This window comes from Elephantulus edwardii, unplaced genomic scaffold (genome assembly GCF_000299155.1).
Source record: "Elephantulus edwardii isolate Elephantulus edwardi_28Jun2011 unplaced genomic scaffold, EleEdw1.0 scaffold00011, whole genome shotgun sequence".
Lineage (NCBI taxonomy): Eukaryota > Metazoa > Chordata > Mammalia > Macroscelidea > Macroscelididae > Elephantulus > Elephantulus edwardii.
This window is the reverse complement of record NW_006399761.1, coordinates 30,992,895-30,998,162: the sequence shown is the minus strand read 5'-3', so window position 1 is coordinate 30,998,162 and position 5,268 is coordinate 30,992,895. Positions and strand designations below refer to the sequence as shown.

General features: G+C 38.9%; 1 pseudogene; it reads left to right on the top strand.

Annotated features, from left to right (window-relative positions):
• Window positions 1-3,330, top strand: part of LOC102872222 — a 7,392-nt pseudogene extending 4,062 nt beyond the window's left edge.
• Window positions 3,331-5,268: the final 1,938 nt, after the last annotated feature.

The window sequence follows — 5,268 nt, the reverse complement described above, 5'->3', positions numbered from 1 at the left end:
AAAAAGCCCCGAATAAGCAAAGCACTCCTTAAGAATAGAAGAATGGTAGGAGGTATCTCACTCCCTGATTTCAAATCCTACTACTCTGCCGTAGTGGTAAAGACAGCATGGTACTGGTACAATGACAGACACATAGATCAATGGAATCGAATTTTTTTATGTTTTTAAAAATAGTTTTAGTATTTTTAGTTATAAATCACTGTATTTTATACTATCTTTCATTTACATTGTATTATGTTCATATATATTGTGGGGTTTTCTTACCCCTTACAATCATCTTACTAGTAACTACATTTGTCAAAGTGTGTAAGCCAGTTACTTCATACCTCATGCCTTAGTACCATTATTTTAGATAGTCAATTTCTTATTTGTCCATCCCTATGAAACCAGTACTCTGAGGGAACTAGCGTATCTCTTTTGCTGAAGGATCCTTATGGAAACTTTGAGCATCTGCATCCATAAGCAATGTTCAGTCCACACAGTAAGCCATCAGGTTGCAACAATCAGCACTAGCTCACAGCATGGACCAGCTTTTCATCTGATGGGGTTCTGGGCAACTCACCCCCAGCCATCTGTGGCCAGTTTCAAATGGGCATCAGCTGTAAGCTCAGGAGTCCACACTTCTCCCCACATTCCAGACCTGTTGATCCCTTCACTCATCTGTATCCCTCACATGGATCCAAGTCAGGAAGACAAGTATTCTCATGACTTCCTGCTCCTCAAGCCAACAACCTTTTTGTGCTAATCCATATATCTGTGCACTGTAGGTGGACAGTGCTGAAGAGACATGTCTAGCTCGTTTTTTGACTCCTCCTACATCCACTTCAGTGGACCCAGGGGATGGTTATGAGTGAGCGTACCCGCCAGCTCCCTGTTAACATCAAGCCCTGGAAGCGGGCTCTGATGGACACTAACTTTACCCAGCTTCGGAAGCCAACAGCTTGTTCCAATTTGAAAAAGTCAATCTTTTATTCCTCTCCTCTCTTTTTCTTTCTCTTGTTTCCAGCTTGCCATTCAAATCTCCTCAGAGTACTGGGTATGATTTAATCTGTCTCCTCTACTAAAGCCCATTACTCACTACCAAATTCTACTTTTAATAAGCTAATCTCCAGGGCAGATTTTAACTTTTAATATTTCTGATCAAGAACTGGCTCAAGATCGAATTACGCACTTTCTATAATATCTAGCATTCATTTATATAGTACATTTTTTTTACCCCCCTCCGCTTAATTTCCATATAGCCACTCATACAAACTGCTTTTTCCATGCACATTTTGCCCCACACAATTCCTCATACACATACATCATACAATTACTACCTAATCATGTCTATTATCACACTGTCCTCCTGAGTCCCTACTGGCCCTTCCCTCATTCTGTCACTCTCTACCGTTCTAGTGATCATCCCTCTTCCCTCTTTTCCTCCCTCTCCCACCTTTTTATGTTGGTTTTCATGCAATAATTTCTTTACATTGTGTTTCAATCATATACACTGTGTTTTATACAATCTTTAATTTAAACTGTGTTTCATACAAGCAATTTTATACATTGTGTTTTATATAACCAATTACGATTGATTTATGTTTGTTATTACACTGTCATTTTAATGTTCTACTGAATCTTTACTGAATAGGGATCTTCACTCACCTCCCTTAATTTGCCCCCTAAACTCTGCTATCTTAGTGATTTCTACTCTTCCCCTTTTTCTGTTCCCTTCCTTCTTTCCTCTTCCACTATGGGCATTTATATACATCTTGATTATTTTCTTTCTGTTTTTACAATAGTAGTTTTGTGTAGTATTTGTCCTTATGAGACTAAGTTCATGCAATATAATGCTTTCTAGATTCTCTTATGTTTTATAACATTTTACAAAATTGTTGCTTTTAATGCTGTTTGCTACTCCATTGTGTGAATGTACCATGATTTCTCAGTCTATTCATTTGTTGATGGGAATTTGGGCTACTTCCACATTCATGATACTGTGAATACCACAGCTATGAACATATACGTACATATATTCATTTTCTCAGTTCTAATTTCCTTAGGGTATATTCCTAGCAGTGCAATAGCTGTGTCATATGGGATATCCGTGTTCAGTTTTTTCAGGAAATGCCACACTATCTTCCAGAGTGGTTGTACTATTTTACATCACCAACAGTGTACAGGAGTTTCATTCTCTCCAACATTTGTTGCTTGCTGTCCTGTTAAACTTTGCTATTACTACTGGAAGGAGATGGTATCTTGTTTTTATTTGCATCTTTCTAATTGTCAGTGATTTTGAGCATTTCTTCACGTGTCTGTTTGCCATCTGAATGTCTATCTTTCTGAAAAGTCTTTTCATGGCTTTATCCCATTTTGTTATTACGTTATCATTCTTCTTCTTGTGGATGTTCTGTTGTTGTTATGTGCTATTGAGTCACCTGTGACTCATAGGAACCCTATGCACGATAGTTCTGAACCCTGCCCTATCCTGAGCAAATCTCACTGTCTCTGACATACCTTCCCCTTGTACCCCAGTCTCTGTGTCAATCCATCTCATCCTGGGTCTCTCTTGCACTATCCCTTCACCTTCCAAGCATGCTGTCCTCTCCAAGGGCTGATCCCTTCTGGAGACATGCCCAAAGTATGTGAGATGAAGCTTCAAAATCCTTGCATTCAGAGATCAAGTTGGTTTCACCCTTTCTAGGACAGACCTGTTTGTTCTCTTCTCAGTTCATGGTGTACTTTTTAGTAGTCTGGAAACTTCTTATGAGACCCTCGTCTGAGGTGTCATTATTAAATGTTTTTTCTCAGTCTGCAGGTTTTCTTTTCACACAATATGCAAAACCAAGAGCCAACATCATTCTCAATGGAGCAAAACTATAGATATTTCCCTTGCAAACAAGAATGAGGCAACGTTAAACACGATCATCACTCCTATTCAATATTGTATTGGAAGGATTTGTGAGGGCAACACTACAAGAAAAAGAAATAGGAGGTCCTGCTGTTTGCTGTGTCGACCCTTCCTTCCTCTTTGCTGCCGCCGCCACCAAAACGTCTGCAGGTGCACCTGCAGGTTCAAGTGCTGCTGTTGGCAGCAATTGAAGTCTGCAGCAGACACAAAACCAAGTGGATGAGGTGGTGGACATCATGCGTGTCAACGTGGATAAGGTGTTGGAAAGAGATTAGAAGCTCTCTGTGCTGGACGACTGTGCCAAAGCACCGCAGGCAGGAGCTTCCCAGTTTGAAACGAGTGCTGCCAAGCTGAAGAGAAAATATTGGAATTGGAAGATGTGAGCAATTGGAATGAACATTGTGGTCATCATCATCATGTGGAGTGTTAGCTCATGAATATCCCATGAAACTCAAGCTTGCTGTTCAGAAGAAAACTCGTCCAGACTTTTGACTTAAAATCTGCTGTATTATCAAGCTTACCTATTATTATATATAAAAAGGTTGTTTTTGTTAGTTGATATAAAGTTAAGTTCCTATGAAATGTGCCTTTGTTTTTTTTAATATCGCTCCAAGCAAGAAGTGTTGTCAGCCCAGCCAGTGTTTTGCACAGGGCCTTTATAAATTTACATAATGGGCTGATGAAGAGGACTTATAAAGTTGCAGAACATAATAATCTAGAAGTAATGTTGTCACTGATTGCTTACTATTGATTCCAGTTAAGAGAATTTGTGGCAAGTTACTTATCCTCCTCATATAATACTGTCTTCAGAGCCACCTTTACACCTTGGGTGATCTGATTCCCAACTGTGCCTTCCAGAATGAATATCATTATCTAGCATAAGTCTGTGATAGTAACAAGCTGTGCCTTACTTTGATAATGTTCTGAGTTCCTCTAAGAGAACCTTCTACTGTTTATGGTGAAGAATTTTTGTTTTTATATTAGATGTGAAGATGTTTACCTCCTTAGGGTTATGTAGAACTAAAGTTAAAAAATTTTAATCACAATAACTCCTAGAGGCATCCACTTCCTAAAAACATGCCTTTGGAAACTCTATAAACTTTGATCAATGTTGATAGTTGTAGAGGGGCTTCAGGCATTTTGTTCATAGGGTTGCTATGAGTCGTGCTCGACTTGAAGGCAACAACATAAAAGCACTGTTTTTTAGAAATAATGCTCTGACAAAAGTTTCTATTTTTCCCAAATCCTCCAAATTATTTTGTCATAAAATCCCATGAAATGTCCTGTAAATCCATTCCTTAGAGATAAATGCAGAATAGTGCCAAACGGAACTCAGTGTGGCCTTCAAAATTAAAACTATAATATTGTCTTGAACTTGCTACATCTTGGCAGGAAGTTCTTGCTGTAGATAATGTTATTTCCCTTCCAATTTAGTATTTTTACAGGAGCTAGAGAAGGTTTATGCTAGATTCTGTCCACCTATACATAAGGAGTTTTATTCAGCAGTTTACAGATTGGCAGCTGTGGACTTCATTATGTTTTGAATAATTATGTGAGAAACAGTTTTGTAGCTTCAAGAAAGACCTGTGAATTTGATCATTATCTAACCCACTCTACTTCCAAAACAAGGTCTTCTAAAATATGCTTTAAATCAGGCATTGGTCAGGGGTGGATGACTTCAAGGATAGGTAACCAGAGACTCTTGGATGTTCTAAACTATCTGCACAAAATGCTGCATGGGAATAACTGCTGTCGTTTAAGAGGCTTTGAGCACCAGGGTATATGGCTTATGATGAGGAAACAAGTACAAAAGAAAACAGATGAAGTCACACATAGGTTTCACTGCTCTGTGGCCCGTCATTACCGGAATGTTTTGAAATTCTTACTAGCATTTTACATGACTAACAAAGCAAGAACCACTGAAGTTCACCAGGACACAGCTTCCATTTCTTTCTGTTCCCTTAACATCACTAAAGTGATTCCATGTTGAAGACTTGCCTTACCAGCTGTGAGCAGTAAAAGCAACTGCCAGTGTTGGGACATTAGCTGTCCTCACTACAAACTCTCCAGCCAGGTCTGACTCTGAACCACGGGCTCTCTCCTCGGCCTTGATGTAACTTGCTCCATGTAACTCGCAAGCTCATATAATACCTTGCTTGTATTGTATGCCTACCTGGGAACTTGCACGCTATAATGGAATGAATAAAGTGTTTATAAGCATAAACAAAAGAAAAGGAAATAAGAGGCATCTAATTGTCAAGAAGGTGGTAATTATTAGATATAGTCAACCAATTTAGTTGAGTGACATTGTACAAGATCAGTATAAAAAAATCATTTGGTAGATGGGCTGATTTCCGGGTTCTCAATTCTATTCC